General features: G+C 41.0%; 1 protein-coding gene across 3 annotated transcripts in view; it reads left to right on the top strand.

Annotated features, from left to right (window-relative positions):
- Nucleotides 1-1,649: 1,649 nt before the first annotated feature.
- The window catches only part of SGMS2 (sphingomyelin synthase 2), an 81,795-nt gene continuing 55,448 nt past the window's right edge, over nucleotides 1,650-27,996 (top strand). The window contains exon 1 of one of the 3 annotated variants that reach the window (XM_042935740.1): nucleotides 1,650-2,209. The gene's annotated coding sequence lies outside the window, so the exon portion shown is untranslated. Of the gene's footprint in view, nucleotides 2,210-2,402; nucleotides 2,646-20,209; nucleotides 21,885-27,996 lie in introns of those variants that run through there. The other 2 variants (XM_042935739.1, XM_042935738.1) reach the window with 2 other exon arrangements.

Genomic DNA, 27,996 nt, shown 5'->3' with positions numbered 1-27,996 from the left:
ACAAAAAGTTTAAAAAAAAAAAAGCACCTCTTTCTGTGAGGACAAGTCACTATTTTTCAAAACACAGAAATTAAGATGAATAATTTGTTTTCCCATATGTTAACAATGAATAAAATGTAAAAACTTCATGCAACTCAATCACAATTATACTATTATGTTCACTGGAGGATATTTAAGTGAATAATAATATGGCCTAATTATTTATTTTACAATATTTAAACTGAGGCACAGTAATAACCACAAATCCAGAACTATCCATTAAACAGCTTTCTGGGAGCACCTGGGTGTCTTGGTGGGTTAAGTGTCTGACTTCATCTCAGGTTTATGATCTGGCGGTCAGTGAGTGGAACCCTACTTTGGGCTCTGTGCTGACAGCTCAGAGCCTGGAACCTGCTTGGGATTCTGTGTCTCCCTCTCTCGCTGCCCCTCCCCCACTTGCAGAGGTGTGCGCTCTCTATCCCTCTCTCTCAAAAATAAATAAACATAAAAAAACAAAACAAAACAGCTTTCTGTAAAGAAAGTGATCCTCCCCTGATGGAGCTGCGGGATTTACATCATGTAGTAAGACAGACGGGATGGCAGGCTTTGTTATGAATTTTTTGAGTTTATCTTTGTGCATAGGCCCAAAAGTCCACAACATCGTTTTTTGAGATCTGTAGAAAACCTTATTTGTACATATCTCCATAATGTCCAGATATTTGAACTTTATAAAGTAGGGAATCAGTGGGATATTCACCCAAACTTGCCTGTGGCTACACATTTGAATCTAGTCTCAGGACACCCAAACTTCTGATGAGGTCTGTCTGTGATTCTCCACAAAAACTGTTGGTTTGAATTTCCATTTACTTTGACTGCATCCTAGCAAACCAATCTATTTGCTATTGTCTTCTGGGCAAAATGCCTAGGCTTTGTAAAATTGAAAATGAATTCCTCCTGAAAAGGAAAAATAAACCCAAGGAAAATTAACTTCAATTGTTGGTGTGCTCTTCTGGGTTCTTGCCTTTCTGCAGCTTTAAGTGAGTGCATTTTTCACAACAACGATGCTGAAACTTTGGTTAATTTCAGGAGCAAGTTCATTTGGGGGAAGCTTCTGTAGTGGAATCTTACAGTTGTGTGTTTTGGAACAGCCCTGTGTATTTGTTGTTGTTGTTGCTGTTGTTATTGTTATAGTAGTTTTTAATTATCATAGATAAATGATTGTTTCCCTACATGATTTCTGCAATAGGCACCTAGAGATGCCTCTGGATTATTTTTGTTGATTATATGTAATCACCCATAAGGCAATGCAAATTCTAAACATAATTACCCTGTCCAGAAGTAGAAATGAACATAAAATATTTGTCATTTAAATTCAATGAAGATTTGGCCAATTCTAATTCATCCTATTTAGACTCTGAGCCTGCCATTGTTTACTTTGAAAACTGCCCAGCAGGTGTATGAATAGCAACTCCAAGAAACGTAGAGCCTTAACCATTTTTAAGAAGGCAACATCCCTTCTAAAAACATATCTGCTGAGCTCATCAAGGAAACCACTGGGCCGCCTTGTGCTCCAAAAGCTGCGGAAGAGCGCAGCGCTCACTTGAGCAAAGAACTACTCTCTCAATGTTTATTTTGGTTACGGTCTCTTGTCCTTAAAGAGAAGCAAATCAATTAACAGGACAGATGACACGGCGGTTAGTCACCGAGGGGAAAGTATTATTAGCCTCATTAACTTGGAGCACCCTTCCAGCTCACACCTAGAGTTGGCCACCGAGCGGACCTATTACTGACACAGCCAGGCAACCTTGCGAGGTTTGGAAACCCACTTCTTCGACCTAGGCCCGGGCACCAACCCTTCGAATAACCGCTGACGTCCCCAAGCCCACTCACACCCACGTCAGGAAGCAGTTCCTGAAGAAGGCGAGGCACGGGGTGGGGGAATCCCTTCCCCGCCCCATCCTTAAAAGTTGCTGGGAGCGGCACCCAAAGAACTTTCCCAGATTGATCTCTGTCACCGCTCAGGGAGGTCTGCTCCGGGCCCTCAGGCTTTCCGCCCGGAGCCAATCGGCCGTGCCTGCCAAGCCCCTCCTTCCCAGCACCTTTAATGGTTGAGAGAGGGGAGGGTCGGCTGGGGTTTTCTTCTTAAGAAGTCGCACCGGTTTTTCGAGCTCCGCTCTGCGCCTGGAGAGCCACAGCAGCGGGAACGGCCGCTGCCACCACCGGGCCGCGGGTGAGTCACTGTTTGGAAATGGAGTGGGCGGGCGAGGGTGTGAGAGAATGAATGATGTCAGGAGCGCGCAGGGCGGCGGGCGGGGAGAGCGGGCCGCCGGGCCGCGGTAAACACGGAGCGCCGCGCCGCGCCGCGCCGCGGGCCGAGCGGGCGGGGAGACCCCGCCCTCGGCGCGCACGGAGCCGTCCTCGGCCGCCGAGCCCGGCCCCGTGCTGCAGCGCCGCCGGGAGCGGCCTCGGGGGCGGCGGCCGCGGGAGGGAACCGGAGAGCGGCTTCCTCGGCGGGGCCGCGGCGCGCACGGCGAGAGACCCCGAGCAAACTTTCTAGCGGCTTCGGTCCGGGGGTGGCTGCGGCAGCGGGCTCCGTCCCCTGGCCGATCCCGCCCGGGAGCCGCCGCCTTCGGCCGGGAGCGTCGGGAGCCCCAGGCTGAGAGCGGGTGAGGAGCGCCCGGAGGGGCCGGGGGAGGAGACCGGGCTGAGAAGCCGCGCGACGGACGCGGCGCGGGGAGGGGGAAGGTGGATGGCGAACGCGGACGTGGCTCTAATTCGGCCCCCGCGCGCCCCGCCCCAGGGCATCCTTCTCCAGGTTTTGCCTGCTAGGGGGTGAGTGTGTGGCCGAGTCTCCCAGCTCTGAGCATTCGTCTCATTCATTTGCAACCATTTCGGGTAACTCGGTCCTGGCGTTGAAAGGACACAGATTAAACCGTGCATTGTCCAGAGCCACTCCGGAGGGCAGGACTGAAGTTCAGGAGGTGGAGGAGGGACTGTCTTGTTCTTTTCTGAGAGCCACTTACTGACGACGTGTGGACAGTAACAGTCCAGCCCTGGGCTGCCCTCCCTGAAGCCTTTCAACGGTTGGCATTCCCGAGTTACTTGGCTTAAGGAAAGGGATGGGTGGGAGTGGACGCGTCTACCTCTCCGAGATACGGATCGTCGTCAATAACCCGCGGCGACCCCTTGAAACAACTCAAATGTTCTGCAGTCTTTTCTTTCTGTTCATCAATCTTGGCCATTCTTCTGTTTCATCTTGCTTGCTCTAATATGACCTCAAAACGTTTTGACGTTTATGCTAAATTTTGAAGACATTCAACTGTTTAGTTGACCCCAGGTTGGGTGTGGATTTTGAATTTGAACTTTTCAGATCGTTGGTGTCGCTCGTAGTCTCCTCTAATAACGGTGGGTTCCCAGTCACATTAAACACTCTGAAGCAGTAAAATGGGACTATAACTACAGATGAGAATAATGAGGGTTAAAGCAAGAAAGACCTGTCATAATGTATGGCGCAACTCAGACCCCAACAAATTGTGACTTTATGTATAAATAATAGTGTGTTTGAGTGCTGGATTGGGTGATAACCAGTGAATTGCCACAGAATTTCCTGCCCAGTAAACCTGGTGGGCTGTGGTCTGGCGTGGGAAATCCTTTGGCAAGTTCCTCAGATCTTCAGGAAGCTAAACCTTTCATTGTGGATACCTGACAGGTTTTGGTTGCCACCCCATTTCAGGGGAATTGCTTGTTCACTGTTTAAACAGAGCCAGAGCAACGGCTGAAACTGACAAACCTAGAATTTGGAGGAAGACTGGACATGTGGAAAACTCTAACTTTACCCTTAACTATCCACCCCCCCACCCCCAAATAAGCAGTGCAAAATTCTCATGGTCCTTTCCTTAGTTTGCTGCTAGCCTTACTTCAGGGTAGTCTTCTGGTTGAAGTGTTGTTTTGCGAGTTAATATTTAATTTGGTTTCTTTAGTTTTCATTTTTAAGTAAAGCTGGTTGACTTATAAACTGGAGGGAAACACTGGACACCTTTGGGCTGCTGCCTCCTGGTCTGCGTTTCTCTTCTGGGATTTTATAAAGCCCTAGGAAGTATTTGGAGGGATAGGAAGTATTTGCTTGGGTGATATTGAAAACGTTTGTTCTTAACCATATCTAAAACGGCTTTTAGGGTCAAAGGTCAGAGGGAATTTTTCACACCACATGATGTAGAATGGTCTTGGGCTTTGGAATCCAGGAGACCTGAGGCTATCTGGGTGGTAACCTGACTCTCCCTATTTGAGCAAGTTAAACTGGGATTTTCCGGATACTTTACACAATATATAGGGGAAAATAAAAATAATCTTACATCTATTAAAATAAACAATAGAATACAAATGATAACTTTTTCTTATTTTTTTTTGTTTATTTATTTTGAGAGAGAGAGAGAGATAGCATGAGATGGGGAGGGGCAGGGAGAGAGAGAATCCTAAGCAGGCTCCACACTGTCAGCGCACAGTCCAATGTGGGGCTGGAACTCGCGAACCAACCGTGAGATCATGACCCAAGTGGAAATCAAGAGTCCATGGCTTAACCAACTGAGCCACCCAGGTGCGCCTGGACTTTTTCTTTTTTAAAGAAGTGATACTTTGAAGGGAGTTTTGTTTTGGGGGGAGGGGGGTTGACAATTACTAGACAGTTTCAGACTAGAGTAGCCTACCTACCTTTATCTGGCTATCTTATGGGGGAATTGAAGCCTCTAACCTGAACTGTCAGACATTTATTCACTTCATTCAGTTGGTGAACATTTAGTGAACAGATACTCTATTCCAGTCACTGTGCTAGGTACTGGTGATGCTAACACGAAGGAGATTTTGTAACTGTCCTTGTAGCTTACAGTCCAGTACAGAGCGTCCCTTGGCTTTGAAAATAGAGGGGGAAAGAAGGAGCCAAAAAAGAGGAGACAGTAGGGAATGGGGAGGAAACAGAAAGTGACTAGGCTCCCATAGGCTGCCTCCCACTGGTAATAGCAAGATCCAGTGGCTTTCTAATGAGTCCCGAAATGGGGCTCATAAATTCGTAAGAGGCTGAACAATGCAAGTATGACTTCCTTTGTCCAATAAAAATATTATAGACAAGTTTGGCTGTTAAATTAAGTAATTTTAAATGAACCCCAGAGCAAACTGGTTTAAATGAAATCTGAAGGGTAAATTCAACTCAACCAAGACTTATTTACTGTGAGCAAAGCTCTATGGTAGGTTTTTAAGAAGATGATTTCTGTGTGAGAATATTCCAATTTATTTAATTTTCCCCCATATGATAAGTATATTACTTATGTAAGTTTAAAAGTACAGATAAACAAACCAGCCATCACTCAGAAAATCACTTAATACTATATCTTCAAATTTTTTCACCCTGTGAACATATAACACAAAGAGCTAATGTGTATTGAGAACACTGATTTAAAGAGAGAAAATAACTTTCCTGAAGTTGCACTGCTAGAAAGTCATTCTCTACAAAACTGAGTTTGTTCCCTATACCTTATTTTCTAACTTGCTTTTTTCATTCAAATATGGACGTCTTTATCACTAAAATACTCTTTTACAGCAGCTTTTATAATTTTCTATTATATGGCTGCATCCCAGCTGAACCAATCGCCTATTTTTGGACAGTTAGTTTGCTTCCAGTTTTTACTATTTTAAGCAACTCTGCATTAAGTATCCTTCTAGCTATGTCTATGAGTATATAATCCATGATCACTTTAGTCATTTTGCATTTTAAAAAGTGAATTATAATGTTCAATTTAGCTGCCTTTTTTTTAATGATATTCAGAATTAGAAAACTTTCTCCTCTCTCTTTAAAATTTAAGTTTTAGTTTCTGTGTTCCTTTAGTGTTTCTCATAAGATTTCAGCAATAGGATCAACATTCTCTGTGGAGCTGCACAATAGGTCAGTAGCTCATTACGCAAGGGATTTATCTGATGAAAACAGAACACACAGGCTTTCTTAAAGAGCTATTTGGGCTTGTATTTTGTTGTTCGCTGTAAAGCTAAAGTTTTGTGGGGAAATATAGCAGAATGGAGCAGTGCTAATTTTGCCTGGTAACTCTCTGGAAGAAATTCTGCTTCTACAATTTGCCTCCTTCATTCCCAGTAAGATGGCCAAGTTAAAACTTTCAGTCATTGCATTTAGCAGATTTATCACTACACTAGCTTTAGACTAAGCACCATCACTTTTAAATAGGTCACCTTTTAAAAAACCTTATGTGTTTGTTGTTTGATCTCTTGAAAAACATATCATTGGTAACATTTTTGGGTTGATTTAACGAAAGGGCAATAAATTTCCACTAGTTAATTTTCATTATAGGTATAAAACATTTCTTCATTTATGCATTCTCATGTTTTATTATTCTATCATACCCTCTTTGCTACCTGGAGTCAGCATTTAAATTTTGCTATGGGTTTACATTTGCATTTCCAATGCCAGTTACTCTGTTCTTATGGTTTTAATAAAGGATGTTAGATTATGCATAGTGTTCAATTTAGCCTTTTCTTTTTTTTTTTAATGTTTTATTTTTTATTTGTTTTTGAGACAGAGAGAGACAGAGCATGAACGGGGGAGGGTCAGAGAGACAGGGAGACACAGAATCTGAAGCAGGCTCCAGGCTCTGAGCTGTCAGCACAGAGCCCCACGCGGGGCTTGAACCCATGGACCGTGAGATCATGACCTGAGCCGAAGTCGGATGCTTAACCGACTGAGCCACCCAGGCGCCCCCAATTTAGCCTTTTCATACAGAAACTCAGATCAGTTCTAATTTCTATCCATGACTTTTCTAGGATGAAAATATAAATAGGGTAATCTGTTATTTGCTGGTTAGTTTTCCCTGCTACCAAACCCTAACTTGATGATTTGCTGACAATTTAAGATTCAGCTTTACAATTTTGTTTCGTAGTTTAATCATGGCACTTAAAACTTTCAAACCAAATTTGGCACATTCTTAGATTTTTTTAAAAAGAAGCATTAAGTGGATTGAGTGTTGTACTGTTAAAAAAGAATAAAACAACATATTAAAATTGTTAAAGAGGAGGTAACAAATTCAAAGCCAAAGTGTCCGAAAAGAAAGCCAGGTACTAAAAGTCAAATCAGGTGAAAGATTCTGGAAGGACCCCTTCAGGTGAATGTCACTTCTTTGCCTGGTACTGTCTGTGCTGAGGTTCATTTATAGTGATGCATTTCATCTGTGGAAAGAAAGATGCCCAGATGTCAGGGTTAGCCTTGGGCAGAATTGGGAAGGACCTGAAGTACCCACCTTAGGGCATCCTTGACTCTTAAGTTTATTTGGGTATACTTGTTTCACCAAGAAAGTGTTCAGTGAGTATCTGAACAAAGGTAAATTGCTCTCCAATTGAAACCGTGGAACTGGAGGCATCATATTTATGGAAAATTGGGGGAGAAGTGTCTACCCCTGGAATTTAATTACCTCCTTAAAATTTTTTTAAAGTTTATTTATTTTGAGATAGAGAATGCACAAGCAGGTGAGGGGCAGAGAGGAGAGACAGGATGCTTTCTGTGCCATCAGCGCAGAGCCTGATGCAGGGCTCGAACGCACGAACTGTGAGATCATGACCTGAGCTGAGATCAAGAGTCGGATGCATAATCGACTGAGCCACCCAGGTGCCCTTGCCTCTTTTTAAGATGATTAGAAATGCAAAATACGTGATACGAATTAAACTCTTGAAAAGCTGTTCCTCAACTGGGAAGGAGCTGAAGAGAGGGGTAGCCCTGGAGATGGAGAGACGACTGTAGAGACCAAGATGGAAATGTGCGAAAGGCCTGTTCCAGGTTGGCTCCTCCTGTTGGAACTGGGGTCGTGCGTGACCCTGGAGCGTCTGGCCTGGCAGGTGTGACAACATGTGTCAGAGGCCTCCTTGGCCTGTTTTGCCAAGGAGAATCATCCTGGGAAGGCACTCTTAACATACACTTCACTGGATGAGTTAAGGATCCTTTTCCTTAACCTGGGAATTACTTTAAGTAGGTAATCTGATCTAATACCTAGAGAAAATGAGAAGGAATGAGTTTTTATTTAGGGGTAGGGATGCCAGTCAAAGAAAGACTATATGGTTTTGGATCATGGACCACTTAGTGAATTGAGGGGCCTTGGAGGCATACCTTTAGATGGCAGCCCATGTCCAAAGAAGTGGAGACCTCTCCGGAAGACACTTGCAGCAGTAGTTGAACTTGAAGCCAGGCCTTTGACACAGAGCTTGTCCTCCAAGCTTCCTCACACCCAGAAACTGGAGCTAATCGGGGAAAATAGTGATGGTTGAGTAATGGCAGATACTCTGAGATAGCATTTTTTCATCTACCCTGGAACCACTCTCTTCATCTCCAGACTGCCCTGCAAAACAGAAACTGTGCTGTCTCCACTGTGGAGGTAGGGAAGCCATTTTTAGAAATGTTAACACACTCAAGGCCACAGAGCAAGGGTTTGAAGGGAGGGCCGGCTGATTCTAATGTCCCACACTGCCCGATATCCCTCCAGGCTTTCTTTAATCTTTTCACTGGCTTTGGAAATATGGCAGTTTTTAGGGAGTGGATATTTTGATACGGGATTGTATGTTTACCACCCCATCGGCTGGGATGCTTCTTTGGTCTCAGCTGACCTCACGTCATGAAGTAACACCAGAGAGATGAACACACACAGGCTTAGGCCCACCTGGACAAGTGCAGCTGTGTGAAATATATGGTCTTGTGGCCTCCTAAAGAAAGACACACTCATCAGGGAGGATAGTGGGGTGTCATGAATCCCAACACCACCCCTCACCACTATGTGACCTTGAGCAGCTTTCTCAGATGAACCTCCATTTCCCGGCTATAAAAAGGGAATAAAATATTTACTTCAATAAGGTGACTGTATGATGTGTAAAACTTTGTGAGCAAAACTTCAAGGGTAATGCTTGGTTCATAGTAAATACTCAGTGGCTTAGCTTTCATTATTTTATTTTATTTTATTTTATTTTGCATATAACCTGCATCTCTAACTTTTAAAACAAAGGGTTCAATTCTGTTACCTCAAAAATCAAATTATTTCTCATTATTTTTTAAAAACTTCTTTAAATGTTTATTTTTGAGAGAGGGCGCGCGCATGAGCACAAGCAGGGGAGGGGCAGAGAGAGAGAGAGACACAAAATCTGAAGCAGGCTCCAGGTTCTGAGCTGTCAGCTTAGAGCCTGACACTGGGCTTGAACTCACGAACCGTGAGATCATGACTTGAGGTGAAGTCAGACATTTAACCGACTGAGCACCCAGGTGCTCCATCATTATTTCTTTTGCAATAGAATAGCCATTCATCACATCATGCCTGTATTGGTAGGGTCTGGGTCCTATCCTTCACCCTTCCCTCCTCCTCCTCATCACGGTTAAAATGAAATAATTGAAGTTGTTTGTGCATTGCCATTGAATTCAAGAACTTTCATAAGAACTATATAACATCATCTGTGAATGCTGAAAAGCTTTCAAAGTAGCAATCACAATATGCCAGCCCTCTCAGCAGATGCTGGTAGCATTAACGTAGCACAATTGCTGTGCCTTACGGAGCACAGCCTTCTGAAGAGTATTGTACCATGAACACCACTGTCCCAGAAAATGCCCAGGGCCATTAAGAATCACAGACCCCACTGTCCTCCCCGATGCTGTGAGTCTTTCTTTAGGAGGCCCTGAGACGGTTTATTTCACACAGCTGCTACTGTTTTCTGAGATTTGCATTTGTCCAGCAAGTTGTTTAATGTCCAGTTATGACCACCCCAGTAGCTACCCAACTTTAATAGCAAAAAAAGGCATTGTTTTTGTTAAAAAATTATATATATATATTATTATATATAATATATATAATAAATATATATAATAATATATATAATTATATATATAATAATATATAATATATATAATAAAATTATATATATTATATATACATATATATATAATCTGTGTGTGTTTATGATATACTCTCTATAATGGATTAGTGCTGAGAAGCACATTCCCTTGGAATATAGTTTGGCAAGTTATAAGCAGCAAGCAGGAACATTTAAAATTTTATTCACCAAATACTTAAAGCACTCACTATTTGCCAAGGTTTTTTCTGAGCACTTAGAACTTCTCTACTTCTCCCCAAACACTCTGAGGCCGATATTATTATCCCTGTTTTAAGAATCCCCATCTGAGACAGAGAGGTTAAACTTGCCTAAGGTCACAGAGCTGGTATAAGGCAGAATTAGATTTTGAAAGCAGTTTGGCAGTGGAGTTGAACCATTGCACTTAAAGAATCTAGCATGGAGGGGCACCTGGGTGGCTCAGTTGGTTGAACATGTGACTGGCTCAGGTCATGATCTCACAGTTCATGGGTTCGAGGCCCTCGTCGGCCTTTGCACTGACACTGCAGAGCCTGCTTGGGATTCTCTCTCTCCCTCTCTCTCTCAAGTATAAATAAACCTAAAAAATTAAAAAATATATATCATTAGAGTAGCAGACATAAAATTGCAAATCATGCTGAGCTGTGTGCACTAATCTTGGGAATGGGAGAATGTACTTCTTTTCCAGACTCAATACCAACCCTGACTGAACACTCGGAAACTTTTAGAGAACTATGTCTGACAATACTGTACTGAAAGGTAAGCATCACCATCTTTCAATACTGATACTGAAATACAGGACCTACTGAAATACAGGACCTAGTTTAATCCTCTGGGTGGTAAGTCACAAGGAATTGATGGCACAAACTCACGAACTGTGAGATCATGACCTGAGCTGAAGTTGGACGCTCAACCGAATGAGCCACCCAGGTGCCCCATGATATTTATTTTTTAAGTTTTAAGGCTTTCACCCGTTATAACATAGTTGAAAGTTCTATTGGGGGCCAGTATTTGTACATGTGAGGTTTCATTGACTGTCTTCTAATTGGTATTGGAGATGGTGGTCGACAGAATCATGGCCCCCCTCAAAGGTTTCACATCCTAATCCCCAGGATCTGTGTATCTACTATGTTACATGGCAAGGGGGAATTAAAGTTGCTAATCAGCTGATGTTACCACATGGAGATTAGCCTGGATTGTTTGGTTGGACCCAGTGGAAAAGAGAAGCACAGGAGTCAGAATCAGAGAGTCCGAACTAGCAGTTTTGAGTTTAAAAAACTTAAAGGACCATTGCTGGCCTTGAAGATGGAAGGGGACCACTAGCCAAGGAATGTATGCAGTCTCTCAAAGCTGGAAAAGGTAGGGAAATAGATTCTCCCCTAGTGCCTCCCAAAAGGAATACAGCCCTGCTCACACTTGGATTCTAGCCTAGTGCAACCCATTTTGTGCTTCTGAACTCCAGAACTGTACGAAAATAAATGTGTGTTGTGTAAGCCACTGTGTAAGCCGCCAAATTTGTAGTAACTTGTTACAGCAGCAAAGAGAAACTAATAGAGTTACCACAACAATTTGCATTTGGATCTGTTCCTTAGGCCAGCACCGGGAAAGCTGTGTAATCTCATGATTTGTTGTTATGGCACATCAGGTATAGCAAGTGTTTATATTTTGGGGGCTATCCTATTTTACATGCAAAACTAACCGCTTTGGGGGCTTTTGATAATTCTGTACATTCTTATACCTAGCAAATATTTAAAGTGACAGTACCAAGGTTTCAGCAAAAAAAAAAAAGTCTGTTGGTTCTGGAGCAAGTAGTGCCACTTTGCTGGGCCTTTTTCATCAGAGTTGCAGGACAGAAATATGGCTCTGCACTCCACGTGGTGGTCATCACCACTCTGCGTTTGTTTGGGGGTAAGATGATAGTCCAAATGTGGGGGTGATTATCACTTGAGTTCTGACTCCAGAGTCCTTTAATTGTTTTCTAAATCTGCTCTTTGCTTATCTGGCAACTTTATTAGGAATTCTCTGAGAGCAAGGGCATATCTGTACAAGGACTTCCCAAACTATAGCAAATTAAATAAAAGATGGAATCATTCATTGGATCGTCTATATCAAGTATCCAGAGGGTTACAGGACCCCAGAGTAGGTGATATCTTGGAATCGAAGAATCAATTACTAGAATTAAAAATAACAAGAATTGGGGGAGGGGGGCGCCTGAGTGGCTCAGTCGGTTAGGCATCCAGCTTCGGCTCAGGTCATAATCTCATGGTTTGTGAGTTCAAGCCCTATGTCGGGATGTGTGCTGACAGCTCAGAGCCTGGAGCCTGCTTTGGATTCTGTGTCTCTCTCTTTCTGTGCCCCTCCCCTGCTTGCATGCACACACACTCTCTGTCTCTGAAAAATAAACATTAAAAAAAATAACAAGGATTATAATGGATGGGATTAGTTTTGTTTTGTTTTTTAAAGGAATCATCCAATAGCTAATCTTATGTTGTGATTTGGAGACAACTTCCATGAATTCAGGTCTCTCCTGGGGTGCCTGGGTAGCTCAGTCTGTTAAGCTTCAGCCTCTTGATTTTGGATCAGGTCATGATCTCACAGTTTGTGAGATTGAGCCCTGTGTTGGGCTCTGTGCTGACAGCGTGGAGCCTGCTTGGGATTCTCTCTCTCCCCCTCTCTCTGTGCCTCCCCTTTTCACTCTCCCTCTCCATCTAAATAAATAAATAAATAAATAAATAAATAAATAAATAAAATTTTAAAAGTCAGGGTCTCTCCTTTGTACAATGTAGACATAGCAGTGTAAGGAATAAAATCTTGGGATTTTCCTATATTAAAAAATGAAAGGGGCACCTGGGTGGCTCAGTTAAGCGTCCATCTCTTGGTTTCAGCTCAGGTAATGATCTCATGGTTCTTGATTTGGGCCCTGCAATAACAGCATGGAGCCTGCTTGGGATTCTCTCTCTCTTCCTCTCTTTCTTACCCTCTCCCAAGCACTCTCATCTCTCTGTCTCTCAAATAAATACATAAATAAAATTTTAACAAATGAAATAAGGGCTAATGTAAGATTTTTAAAAATAATTTTAAAGAAATATTGGTAGAAAATTAGCTGGATGGCATAAATATATATATATGACTGTTTCTAGGAGAAGAGACTGCCTTGTGTAGAAATATTTAAAAAAATGGAAACTTTTAAAACCACAGAGATAGGACATTTTCATATTTGCATTTCCTTTGAATGTACCCCTTTGAGATTTGGAGTCACTTTGTTAATTTAAGGGGGAAATTATATATGCATAAAAAAAGTAGGATTGATTTCATCTTAAATGTGAAGGTTTGGAAGAAACTCAAATGATGTGTAGGAAAGAAGCTTTTGGTCTGTGTTCTAAAATGCTTTGGGAGGAGATTTTTCTAGGCTCTCATCTCCTTAGTCTAGGAACTTCTCGAGCCTCGGCTCTAGGGGTGCCGGGCTCCTGTAGGACTCTGGACTCCTTTGCTTGCATTTTCTCCTCATCAGGCAATTCTTGGTTAATAGTTTGCCTTCCCTGCCAAAATCTCCATCATGGAATGAAGATGTCTTAGTTATTTAAGAGGCCTAGTAACCTTCACCAGTCCCAGAAGGTATCTATCCTATCTCATAGCCATCCCTGATAAGTTAATAGATAAATGTTTCCTGTTGCACCTTTTGTTAGTATGAATCAGAGCTTCTCTCTTCTGGGTGAGCTGATGAAATAGTTTCTGGGCAAAGATCAGACCTGGGACCAAGGTGCTGCCCTGCCCCCCAGGAGGTAACCATCCCCTAAGAACTCAGTGTTGTCCAATAGAAATATATATGAGCCACGCATGATAGCTACATGTATAATTTGAGTTTTCCAACAGCCACATTACAAAAGTTTTTTTTTAAAGTGAAATTAATTTTAAGAACATATTTAAAAAAAATTTTTTTTAATGTTTATTTATTTTTGAGACAGAGAGAGACAGGGCATGAACGGGGGAGGGTCAGAGAGAGGGAGACACAGAATCTGAAACAGGCTCCAGGCTCTGAGCTGTCAGCACAGAGCCCGACGCGGGGCTCGAACTCACGGACTACGAGATCATGACCTGAGCCGAAGTCAGATGCTCAACTGATTGAGCCACCCAGGTGCCCCTTTAAGAACATATTTTAACTCAATAGATCAAAATATTCTATTTACTATTGCCAATTATAGTCAATATAACAATTCTGGGAATATTTATTTGTTTCTAAATTTTTGAAATCTGGTATACATTCTGCACTTAACAGCACATCTCTGTGTGCATTGGCCACGTCTCGCATGCTTAGCTATCTGTGGTTAGCAACTACTGTACTGGGAAGTGCAGCTGTGACCAATTTTATCTTTAAGCAAAAATACCCTGCATGAATCTGAGGATAATTCCTTAATAGTTGCCATCTAGTGATTCTGGTGTGTTGTATAAAAACTGAATTAATTATATCATGGTGTCGCCTTAGCACCAGAAAAAACTGGTTCTGGTGCCTTTTGCTGGAAAGAGTGAACAGGCTGAATGGTACCGGGGAACATCTCTCTGAGGTTATCTGTAACATAAATTTGTGAATTTCAGTGCCAGGAGGTGTGTCTAGGCCTATAAATGAAATATGTAGATTATTAGGATAATGCTTAGAGAAAAGATGACTGTTCCTATGCATTTATGAGCTGATACCATAGGATGTGTGAAGCATCTGGCCTGGTCTCAGCCCCAGTGCCTCCCCACATTTAACTCCTCTCCTCTGTCACCTCACTCTCTACCTTTTTATCTACCATTGTCTTCATCCTGTCCTTGCCCTGTGTATATACATAATGCTGCTTACTCATGTATGCCCTTGTTCAGTTCCCTATTGTAACAATTTGAGGAGCAAGTCCACTCTAAAACCTAGATCACAGAAATTATTACTTGATACCAAATATTGGTCTGCCAGAAACAGATTAGAATATAAGAAGACACAGGCACGATGTGAGAGGGAGAGAGGAGAGAGGGAGACACGGGAGGGGAGGGGGGAAGGAAGGGAAGAGTGCATTTATGTGTGGGAACATAACTAAAAGCAGAGGATTTCATAGCAAAACATTCCCCAGCTATTGGGCAAGCCACTGTTCTCACCAAATTCTCAAGATAGGTTTCTTTGGGTTTCATAAATGTACTGACACTACACAGATGGCTGAGACATAGTTCCAAGCCCTCTTTGATTCCTTCTGAAGTTGATTAGCACATTCAACACAATGTTGTGAGCACTTGCTAGGTGCTAGACTTTATTCTTGATTCTAGAGATTCAGTGAATAGCAGTCAGGGCTCCTACCCTAATGGAGATTGTTTGAGTTTATGCGTTGAGAGAGGAAAGGACGCCGAAAAGAAAGATTGCACAATGATAAACAAGTAAAACCAATAAGTAAAGAAGGTTAAGTTCAGAGGTAGAGCTGGTCTTTAAGGGCAACTTAAGGGTGATATGGTGGAGAGTGACTGGGGAAGCCTGTTCTAGCACAGTTACGAAAAGTTTGTTGGAAGCAGTGAGACTTGTACTGGGTTGTGAAGGATGAGAGGGAAGGGCATATGCATCAGCCTGGGGAGGAGAGTGCTTGGTCACACAAGTGGTGGGAAGGAGCCAGCAGTGAGGGAGAAGTGGCTCAGCCGGCAGAACCAGGTTGGATGGGGCTTGCAGACTTTGTGAGGAGTATGGTCCTAACTGCAAATGCAGTGAGAAGGCCTTATGACTTGATCTAAGAAGGAGCAGGCATGATCTGATTTACATTTATAAGACTGTGGCTGCTGGGCAGAGAATGAGGTGGAAAGGAGCAAGAGTAGAAGCAGGATCAGTTGTTAAGCTACTGCACCAGAAGGGATGCAGCCTGTATGGGAGGCCGTATGAGAGAGGGAGAGCCCCAGATGCATTTGAGAGGTATGGAGATTGAATTGACAAGACTTATGGTTAGGTTTGGATGAGGGGCATGAGAGTAGGAGAAGTCAAGGAGGACTCCCAGATTTTTGGTGGGTGAGACAGTTGTAGAGAATAGAGTTCTGTTTTGGACATTGGTTAGTTTGAGTTGCCTGTTAGTCATCCTAATGGAGACAGATGTCAGATAGCCAGCCATGACCAAGAGACCTGCATTCAGGGATGCGGTCGGTGTGGGAGCTGTTTCAGCATGGGACTGGTGCTATGTAAAGTTATGGGGAATCTACTGTCATCTAAGGAGATTTTGTAGGCAGAGAAGAGAGACTAAGATCAAACCCCAGGGAATAACCGAGTTGAAAGATCAAGTAGGAGACTATGGAGTAACCAGCAAGGCAGGAGAAGGACCAGAAGAGCAGTGTTCCAGATGCCAGCAGAATCAAATGTCTAGAGCAGGATGGAGTAATTAGTTCTGTTGTAAGTTCTTGAAAAGTTGATTACGAGGAGAACACAGTATTCACTGGGTTTAGCAATGTGGAAGATTCTTTTACGTGGTGACCTTGTTTTTTAGAGAAGTGATTTAAAACACAAATGAATTGACCCACAGCAGGTCCTGCAGGAAGCTTTCCTCACAGTCTCCCTTCTCCACATCACCCCTGGGGGCTAGGGGTTCCCTCATTGTTCTGGAGTACTTAGTCCTTTCTCTGTCAACTGGACTACCATATTGGAAGGTGATTTTCTGTTGAAATTAGGTTCTTTCAGACTGAGCTCTTTGATAGCAAAACTTATACTGTGTGTGTGTGTGTGTGTGTGTGTGTGTGTGTGTGTGTGTTTTCTTAGCATGATGCAGACACTCAGTACATGTTTTCTGAATTAATGCGTTGAGTATTTTTGAAACTGCGTTTTTCCTTGTGTTATTTACTCCTGTGTTGTATCAGCAGAGGCCAATGAAGAGCCCAGATTTCCTGATTCTGTTTGCTGCCCTCTGCCTTCTACAGCCATGGTCTTGCCTGGACTGATGTTCCCCTTTTGCCCAGGATTGCCCCCACCCCTCCCCCTCTACTCCTCCCCCAACACCTGTTGGCCAGTGATTGCTTTGGAAGGCTTGCTTAGCTCTAGTCTTTGCTCTGGTCCTCTCTTCTTAGACCTTTCATTTGTACTTTATACCTTCTTGAGATCCACATGTGAACACCTGTGGAAATCACTTCTTTTCCAGAAACCACCCCTCTTCCCCACCTTCAAGTTCTTGGGGAGAAGACATCTGCAGTTACTCCATACAATTTACCATTTTTACCCCCTTGCATACTTATGCATCTTAAAGGCCTAGAAGCAACTGACTAACAACTTCAAAAGGCTTCTTTTTAGCAAGTTTCCTTGTGTGTGTGTGTGCGTGTGTGTGTGTGTGTGGTTGTTTCCTCACCAAGGCTGTGTGGAAATTTTATTTCTTCTACACTATTTCTATTATTTTGTTTTCCACTTCATTCTCTGCCTGTTGCAACACCACAGTTACACTAGTTGCTGTGGAGATAGTAAGTGCATTGCTAATAATGGAGGATTACTCCTTTAGGTGGAAGAATAGAAGCAAGAGGAGAATATAAATCTTGTTTTTGTGCAAATGTTTCCTAGTAACAGAAATAACTAAGTGGTATTAGAGTCTGTGGTGCAGTAATGTCTATATGGGATCGGCTTATGGTTTTAGAAAGGATTGGCTTTCTTAATTAAAGAAAATATTAATTTAAGCTGCTGGTCCTCTTAGAGGCTAATTCCCTAGTTTAATCCTTTACTATTCATTTTTTAATTTATATTCTTTGGCAGGTTGTTGTCCCAAATAGAGCAAGTTTTTTGTGGACTTCATCTTTTAAGATTTATTTCTTAGAGCCTTTTTTAAAAAACTTTACTAAAGGGGACATATTTTAATATTGTTCATCTTATATTTATTTCGTGAAATCTTGCAGTTTTCCATGGACTTTATTATTATTAAGGTGACCATGTCCTTGTATGCCCAGGACAGCCGCAGTGTATAACTGCTGTGCTGGTGTCATTACTGGTAAGGTTATCTGGCACTCTCAGAACTGGCCTGGTTAGGATGTTAAGTTATATGGCCACCCTAAGTAAAGACCACATTTAATAGAAAATGGAAGGAATGAAATATTTTATGCTTTTTTGTTTTAATCCATATAATGTACATATTTTTAGGTAGATATATGTGGATTATATACTCCCATGTATGTATGTGTAATATATATATATGTAACACATACATATGTGTATATGTATTTTTTCTTTTACTTCCTCCAACTAAACTTATAGTTTAAAACTTGCCAAATGTCTTGATGCTGTAGAGAGACACACATATACTTATATATACACACAAATATATACATACATATATATACACACAGATACACATATATGTGTGTGTGTGTGTGTATATATATATATATATATATATATATATATATATATGTGATTCTCTCGTTACATTTAGGATTCTCTCTCTCTTCCCCTCCCCTGCTTGAGCTCTCTCTCAAAATAAATAAACAAACGTTAAAAAAATTTTACATTTAGGATTTTACATGATTCCCTCATGTTACATTTTTACCAAGATTCACTTTACTGTAATAATGGCTGACCTGGCTCTTCCTAAATGGACAGGAGCTATTTTGAGGGAGCAGTGTTCTCCAAATGTTAGCTGTTCTGATTTGAAATGACTTCTCATATCTCATTGGGTTTCTCTCTACCTAATACAAACACTCACTTCTTGTTCACATTAGATTTTTCTCCCTGCATGTAGTGGAATTGGATATATATCCTAGACTATTCCATTGTATCATCTATTAGCAGTTCAGTTATTGATACACCCAAAGGTAGAACAACAGCCACTAGACTAAGAAAAGGAAGGGCTTTTAAAATCTTGGACACCTTGAAGAGTAAAAAGTACCATTTTGATATTCAAAATTGAATTTAAAAAATATGCACATTCCTTCCCTAACTCATCCCTCTTAATATCAAGTTTATTAATGTAAAAACTCTGAAAGTCATACTAAGATTTAAAAAAAAAGATTTTCTAACATTTATTCATTTTTGAAAGACAAAGAGAGACAGAGTGTGAATGGAGGAGGGGCAGAGACAGAGGGAGACACAGAATCTGAAGCAGGTTCCAGGCTCTGAGCTGTCAGCACAGAGCCCGACGCGGGTCTTGAACCCACGAGCCGTGAAATCATGACCTGAGCTGAAGATGGACACTTAACTGAACCACCCAGGCGCCCCCATACTAAAATTTTTTTAATGTTTGTTTATTTATTTTGAGAGAGAGCTCAAGCAGGGGAGGGGAAGAGAGAGAGAATCCTAAGCAGACTCCGAGCTATCAGCGCAGAACCCAATGTGGGGCTCAATCTCATGAACCGTGAGATCATGACCTGAGTGGAAATCAAGAGTCAAACGCTTAACTGATTGAACCACCCAGGTGCCCCCATACTAAAATTTTTATAATTGATCAAAGATCCTTGGGAAAATTTCTGGCAGGTTATGCTCTGGGGCCAAGGGGACCTGGAAGTTGTTTTTGTTTTTTTTTAATGTTTTATTTTATATTAGAGAGAGAGAGAGAGAGCATGAGCAGCAGAGGGGCAGAGACAGAGACAGAATGTGAAGCAGGCTCCAGGCTCTGAGCTGTCAGCACAGAGCCCAACCTGGGGCTTAAACTCATGGGCAGTGAGGTCATGCATGACCTGAACTGTAGTCGGATGCCCAACCGACTGAGCCACCCAGGCACCCCTTGAAGTGGTTTTAAAAGAAAGTAAGAGGGGCGCCTGGGTGGCTCAGTCGGTTAAGCATCCGACTTCAGCTCAGGTCACTATCTCACACTCCGTGAGTTCGAGCCCTGCGTCGGGCTCTGGGCCGATGGCTCAGAGCCTGGAGCCTGCTTCCGATTCTGTGTCTCCCTCTCTCTCTGCCCCTCCCCCGTTCATGCTCTGTCTCTCTCTGTCTCAAAAACAAATAAACGTTAAAAAAAAAAAAAGTAAGAGTTAGTGAATTGCCAGTATTGAAGACTATCTCTTGGGGTTAATCTCTAGAGAAGAGCGCTGGTGCACCCTTCAGTATGTCAGGGGAATACAAGTCGGTTGAAGGGGAAGAGCTTGGCAAGAACCAGGGAGCACCCTTTTGTGCCTGGCTGGGTGTGTGCTGTTGTGAACAGACAGACGTGGTCGCTCCCCGCATGGAGCCTACCACCTACTGTGGGAGCCATCCAATTAAAACAGGAAAACAAGGGGCGCCTGGGTGGCTCAGTCGGTTAAGCGTCTGACTTCGGCTCAGGTCGTGATCTTGTGGCTGAGTTCGAGCCCCGCATCTGGGCTCTGTGCTGACAGCTCGGAGCCTGGAGCCTGTTTCAGATTCTGTGTCTCCCTCTCTCTCTCTGACCCTCCCCCACTCATGCTCTGTCTCTCTCTGTCTCAAATATAAATAAACGTTAAAAATTAAGAAAAAAACCAAGGAAACAAGTATATAATCACAAATTGTGAAAGTGGGTCAGTAGTGCTCAGAGAGAAAAAGAGGGGAGACCTTTAGACGGTGGTCAAGAAAGGACCCCTTGAGGAAAGAACATTAAAAGTGAGAAGTGAAGGATGAGAAGATGCTGGCCAGGGTGAGCAAAAACCCATGATGTCAGCTGTATATGAATGTGGAACTCAGGTTAAGTAATTTGTTCATGATCATTTAGCCAATTCGCACATAAGGTGCCCTCTGGGTTCCTCTATCTGTGTTTCTCAGCCTTTTTTTTTTTTTTTTCATTATTGCCTTTTTTAGACAGTTTTTTCCTAACTACTCCCTTCCCCCTGTGAAATTTTAATGCCTTTTGGAGAATTACAAACCATTTCTTCCACCCTTAGAGCACCAGTTTTCACCATTGAGAATGCATACTTTATTACTTATTGTCTGTGGGGGTCATTTTAACGTTTCTTGAGGCAGACACCATCTCTAATAGGACAATAGTAATGATGCCACCTACCTAGACACTTTTTTTTAAATCTTCCACGAGGTTGGGAAGGGAGAAATAAAAGCATTTGAAATACAGTATGAAAAATCCTTAAATGGTCTAGGAAGGCTGGGATTAATCAGTCCCTCTAATCCAGTTTGGTGCCATTTTCAGGGCATTCCTGGTGAGGACCAGATTCAGGAAGATGGTGATTGTCGGGAGTTCAGGTTTTGTTTTGCAGCCTGAAGATTTGGATGTGCACAAAGTTGCAGTCCTACTTAGGAAGATTAATTTGACAGTTTCTTCCAGTACTTTCATAAAACATGATGAAGATCATGAAATGGGTGCTGCATAGAGGGATAAAAAGGAAAATCTGATTCGTGATTGCTTCTGTGTTTCAGAGACAGCACATTTGTCTAAAAGAAACTCTATAGGAATTTAGGAGAAAAGCGAAGTAAAGGTAGAGAGTACTAGTAACCTTTTTTAGAGAAGGAAATTAAGGGGGTGATATAACTCTTCTTTATCACTAAGATTCTTTGGTCATTCAGGTTGAGATTATACATGTCTAAAGGATGTGGGTTTATCAAGGATAATTCATGTAATATAAGGTTGAGAGAAATGCAAGGAATATATCTGAAATTAGGTGATAGAATCTCTGGTCTGGCTCTTTCTCTGTATATGTATCTATGTGTTCACGTACGTGAGAGAGAAATTTAGATTAAGCTAGTTGTCTGGCCAACAGTCATGGAAACTGGAGAAAGGTGTACCTGTTTTAATGACCGGTCTTGTAATTTCCTATTGTACCTCTGTGAATTTTGGACGTAGGCTTAGTGTGTGTCACAGACTTATAAATTTTGCAGTGGTTACTTCCTCTTACTGTATCTTCAGCCAACATCGACCATCAGTGACATACAGATTTTAATTGTTTTTCTCAAGATTCTCTGTTCAGTGGTGTAGTCTACTTCTCCCCCCTTCTAATCTTTCTTTTTGGTTGTTTTGTTTACCTTCTCGACAAGTCCATTGCCTCTAGTAGGTGAACAAGAAGGAGGAAAAGTATGAAACTACAGCCAGAAGGATGTCATTTACAAAAGTTCCTTCCAAATGGTTAAGTGGGAAAGACAAAAAGTAAAGGTAATGTATGGTATCAGTCCCTAAACTTCATTTCTGTTCTTTTTGCCCCATTTACACAAGCCATGGAGCCCCTGCCCTACTCAGCCATCATTAAGAAAATGAAGCTGAATTTGTTTGTTTGTTTGTTTTAAATGATGTCCTTGCACTGTGCTTCTAAAATGCTGTTTGTGAAACAATCAAGGTTGGATACATACTCCCTTTTTTATATAAGTAGTTAATTACCTACTTTTGAATTCTAAGAATCCTTTGATTCCTTCCAACATGAAACTTAAAAAAAAAAAGAAATATTGACAAAATTCTTTTTTGAATCATTTGTCCTCAAAAACATTTTTGTTCCTTTAAATGAGATTTGATTATATTTTACAAAGATTTTGGAATGACTCTTTAAACCTAGCCAGAATTTAACAAATACAGCTGTCTGATGAGCCAGCTTTATTATTAAGTATTTGTTTATAAACCACAAGTGTTACTAATAGTTTCTAAATATTGTGTCTGGAAACGGAAGTAGTGGAAGTAATGTGGTGTCAGCTGTGAATTGCCCTGGATGCGGTTGTCAATGAGAAGTGTAATAAGCTGAGGGTGTGCCAGCAACAGGACATTGGAAATGGAACTCTGAGGCCCAGACTCCTTAGCATCAGCCTCCATCCCAAGGGTGTTTTCATAGGAAGAGGTTCCCAGATCCCACATCCTTTGGATTAGGACTAAAGACTAAAATCATCGTGCAGTAAAGTGCTTCTTTACAAAAGGCATTCATGTGCACTTGTGAACTGAAGATGTAATTCGTAGAAGTCTTAAGAAGGCTGATTAAAATTGAGATTTTTAAAAATGTTTTTCTTATTTTAATTTTTGATAGAGTCAGAGTGCAAGCAGGAGAGGGGCAGAGAGAGAGGGAGACACAAACACAGAATCTGAAGCAGGGTCCAGGCTCTGAGCTGTCAGCACAGAGTCCGACGTGGGGCTTGAACTTACGAACCGTGAGATCATGACCTGAGCTGAAGTTGGATGCTCAACTGACTGAGCCACCCAGGCACCCCAAAATTGAGATATTTTCATTTAAAATCACAGTGTACAACTTACATGGGATTTTGCAAATGGCAGAAAAATATCTTTTGGACCTGGCCATTATTTCTGTTGTCAAATTTCAGCTGCATTTTAACTGATCGCAAGGTTCTTGGTAGCAAGGTTCCTTGAGGCAAGCAGCTTGAGAAAACTCTTCACTTAGAGGGCTCCGTTAAAGTGAGTGTTCGGCTGTCTTAGGTGTCATTTTGGAAGCAAAACAAGTCTTAGGTGTGGTTTCATCTGGGTACAGTTTTGCAAATGGCACGTTATGGATTTGTTCTGAGCCCCTCCCTATATGGGTTTAGGCTGCACACTGAATGGGGCCTTTAATTTCCGCAGGGATGAGATGTGCCCTACCATTTGGTATACAAAGCATAGCCTTCGTGTTTGTTGGAATGAATACGTATGTAGAATATGAAAACCTGTGGGGGCTGTGATGGAGTTATACATCTGAACATGTTATACCACAAAATGGAATGCTGCCCTGACCACAGATGTTTCGTCAACATTAAGTAGTGTTTAGAATGCCTTTTACATTTAGAAGGCTTAAGTGCTTTTGAATTATAAGGCAAATTTAGATCAGTGGTTGTATTTGAGCAAATTGTCATTGTTCTTGAAGGACATAATTGGGGCTGTTCTGCCATTAATGTTGGAATGTTGCTTTACAGCTTAAATCGCAGTATTTGGAGTAATTTTTTTTTTGAAAAAATTACCGCTGTCTTAAATATGAATGAGTTTATAGGTAAATCGGAGAAGAACTTTTAAAAAATGAATAGCCTTTCTTTTTTGGTTTACAAAAAGACTAAACAGAAAGTACAGAATTTCCATGTACCGTGTCCCCACTTCCCCAGTTTTCCCTATCATTAACATCTTGCCTCAGTGTCATACATTTGTTATAATTGTTGAGCCAGTATTGATACATTATTATGAACTGAAGTCCACAGTTTACATTAGGGTTCACTCTTTGCATAGAATAAACCCATTCTATGGGTTTTGAAAAATGTGTAATGACATGTATCCACCATTACAGTATCATATAAAGTAGTTACACTGCCCTAAAAATTCCTAGTGCTTCTCCTTTTCATTCCCCTGCCCTAACTCCTGGCACTCACTGATCTTTGTAGTGCCCCTAGAGTTTTGCTTTTTCCAGAATCTCACATAGTTGAAATTATACAGTAGATAGCCTTTTCAGATTGGCTTCTTAGCAATTTACATTGAATGTTCCTCCATGTCTTTTCATGGCTTGAAATAACTCATTTCTTTTCATCACCGAGTAACATTCCATTCTATGGTATATCACAGTTTTTCATTCATCTATTGAAAGACATCTTTGTTGCTTTCAAATTTTGGCAATTACTTGCCATAAATATTTGATGTGTGCAGGTTTTTGTGTGGACATAAGTTTTTAAACTCCTTGGGTAAATACCAAGTGGTGCGATTGCTGGATCATATGATTGAAGTATGTGTAGTTTTGTGTAAAACCACCAGACTGTCTTACAGAGTGGCTGTACCATCCTGCATTTCTGCCACCAGTGAATGAGAGTTTCTGTTACTCTGTTATCTTCACCGGCATTTAATTTTGTTGGTGTTACAGATTTTGGCCATTCTAATAGGTGCGTAGTGGTATCTCACTGTTTTAATTTGCATTTCTCTGTGATATATGATATGAAGCATCTTTTTAGATGTTTATTTGCCATCTGTATATCTTCCTTGGTGAGATCTGTTCAGGTCTTTTACACATTTATGAATTGGGTTGTTTTCTTATTGTTGAGTTTTAAGATTCTTTGTGTATTTTATTTATTTAAAAAAATGTTTAAGTTATTTATTTATTTTAAGAGGGAAAGAGTGTAGGGGAGGGGCAGAAGAGAAACGGGGGGGGGGGAGGAGAGAGATTGAGAGCGAGAGCGAGAGCGAGAGAGAGAGAGAGAGAGAGAGAGAATCCCAAGCAGACTCCATACTGCTAGTACAGAGCCCAATGTGGGGCTTGATCTCCTGAACTGCGAGATCATGACCTAAGCCAAACTCAAGAGTCGGATGCTCAACCGACTGAGCCACCCAGGCGCCCCTCTTTGTGTATTTTAGATAACATTTTATTATCACAGTCCCTTTTGTGAATATTTTCTCCCATTGAGAGGCTTGCCTTCTCTTGACGTTGCCTTTCACAGAGCACAAGTTTTTAATTTTAGTGAAGTCAGTTTATCAATTATTTCTTTCATGAATTGTGCTTTTGTGGTTGTATCTAAAAATCTCTATACCCAAAGTCAATTATTTTTATCCTGTGTTATCTATTTAGGATTATTATTTTATAGTTTTGTATCTTACATTTAAGCCTATGATTCATCTTTAGTTAATTTTTATGAATGGCTAGGATCTATATATAGACTTTTGTTTTGTTTGCACGTGGATGACAAGCAGTTATTCTAGTACCATTTGTTGAAAAGACTGTCTTTGCTCCAAGGTATTATCTTCGCTCCTCTGTCAAGGATCGGTTGACTTTATTTAGATGGGTCTATTTCTGGACTCTCTATTCTGTTCGATTGACTTGTTTTTCTGTTCTTTTACTAAAACTACAGTGTCTGGATTACTATAGCTTTATAGTAAGTCTCGAAGTCAGTTAGTGTCAGTCTTCTGACTTTAGTCTTCTTCAACATTGAGCTGGCTATTCTGGGTGTTATGCCTTTCTGTATCAACTTTGTTGATATCCACAAAATAGCTTGTTGGGATTTTAACTGGGGTTGCTTTGAATCTGTAGTTCAGGTTGGGAAGAACTAATATCTTGACAATAATCGAGTCTTGTTATGCTTGAACATGGAATATCTCCACTTCTTTGATATCTTCAGAGTTTTGTAGTTGTTCTCATGTAGCTCTTGTACATATTTTCTTAAATTGATTCCTAAGTATTTCTTTTTTGGAGAGTGCTAATGTAAATAGTACTGTGTTATAAAATTAAAATTCTACTTGGTCATTGTGGATGTACGGGAAAGTGATTGACTTTCGTATGTTAACCTTGTAAACTACAACCTTGCTATAATCTTTTATTAGTTCAGGGGTTTTGTAAGTTCTTTTGGATCTTCTGCATAGAAGATCATGTGGTCTGTGAACAAAGATAGTTTAATTTTTTTCCTTCCCAGTCTACTTTTTATGTCATTTTCCTCCTGCATTAGCTGGGATTTTAGTATGTTGGTAAAGAGCTCCTCAGCGTTGAGTATGATGTTAGGTTTTTGGTAGATATTCTTTATCAAGCTGATGAAGTTTCCCTCTGCTCTTAGCTAACTGAGCGTTTTTATCATGAATGGGGTGCTGGATTTTGTCACATGCCTTTTCTGCATCTATTGACATGATGTGATTTTTCTTTGTTAGCCTCTTGATGTGATAGGTTGCATTATTGATTTTTGAATATTTAATTAGCTTTGCATGTCTGGTATAAATCTGTAGTCATGATATATAATTGTTTTTATACATTGTTGGATTAAATTTGCTAATATTTTGTTGAGCATTTTTTCATCTGTGTTCATGAGAGACATTGGTGGTATGTAGTTTTCTTTTTTAATGTTTTTGTCTGGTTTTGGTATAATGGTAATGTTGGCCTCATACAGTGAGTTAGGAAGTACTCCCTCTGCTTCTGTCTTCCAAAAGACATTGCAGAGAATTGGTAGAATTTCTTCCTTAAATATTTGGAAGAATTTACCCATGATGCTGTCTGGGCCAGGTGTTTTGTATTTTGGAATGTTATTAATTGATTCAATTCCCTTAACAGGCTTCTTATTCCCCCCCCCCCTTGGCTTCTTATTCAGGTGGTCTGTTTCTTATGTGTGTTTTCTCAGATTGTATCTCTCAAGGAATTGGTCCAGTTCACCTAGGTTATCAAATTTGAGGGTGTAGAATTGTTCATAGTATTGCTTTATCATCCCTTTAAAGTCTGTAGTGATGTCCTTTCTTTTATTTCCAATATTAGTAATTTATGTTGCCCCTCTTGTTCTTAGCCTACCTAGAGGCCTTATTACATTTAGTGATCTTTTCAAAGAACTAGCTTTTGGTTCCATGGATTTTTCTTATTAATTTCTTTTCAAGTGCACTGATTTATGCTCTAATTTTTATTATTTCTTTTCTTTTACTTAGGACTGAATTTGCTCCCTTTTTTGCTAGTTCTTAAGGTATAAGCCTAGCTTATTGATTTTATATCTTCTAATCTATGCATTCACTTCTATAGATTTCCCTCTAAGTACTGGTTTTAATGCATCCCACAAATTTTGATAAGTTGTGATTTTATTTTGATTTAGTTCAAAATATTTTAAAATTTCTCTTGATTTCTTCATTGACCCATGTGTTAATTAGAAGTGTGTTGTTTAATCTCCAACTATTTGGGGATTTTCCAGCTCTCTGTTATTGATTTCCAGTTGAATTCCATTGTGGTCTGAGAAAAGAGACACTGTTTATGTCTTTTAAATTTATGAAGGTGTATTTTATAGCCTAGAATGTGGTTTATTTTGGTGAATGTTCATGTGAGCTTGAGAAGAATGTGTATTCTGTTATTGGATGACGTCCTCTATATATGTCAATTGATCCAGTTGATTAGTTTTTATTGTTGGGTTCAACTATGTCCTTACTGATTTTCTGCCTGTTGGACCTATTCAAGTGACTTTTTAAAGATCACAATTAGCAATATCAGAATCCAGATGAAAGCCAGGTCTCTTCATTGTAATGAAATATTCTTTGTCTATTCTGCTTCCCCCAGGAAACCCCTTTGCTTCTTGTTTTCGTCCATCGTATTTCTTACTGCTGACAGTTAGGAGTAGCTCACCACTGATACGCTATTACAGTTTAGCCAAAGTACCATGAAAAGTGACTGTGTATACCCTGACTGGAGAGAGGACACAGGTGTGCATTTCTTTCATACATTTTGTTTGTTTAGAAATGTGATGAAAAACTAGGATTATGTACTATCTGTAAACCTTTCTTCAAGGATGAAGTAAGAATTATTCTTTGCTTTTCCCTTCAGCAAGCATTAGACACTCTAGGGAGACAGGGGCAGGGTGAATTCGGAGTTCTTTTT

Source organism: Panthera leo, chromosome B1 (genome assembly GCF_018350215.1).
Source record: "Panthera leo isolate Ple1 chromosome B1, P.leo_Ple1_pat1.1, whole genome shotgun sequence".
In the NCBI taxonomy this organism is placed as follows: domain Eukaryota; kingdom Metazoa; phylum Chordata; class Mammalia; order Carnivora; family Felidae; genus Panthera; species Panthera leo.
The sequence above is the reverse complement of the archived record's forward strand: the minus strand, read 5'-3'. Positions and strand labels throughout refer to the sequence as shown.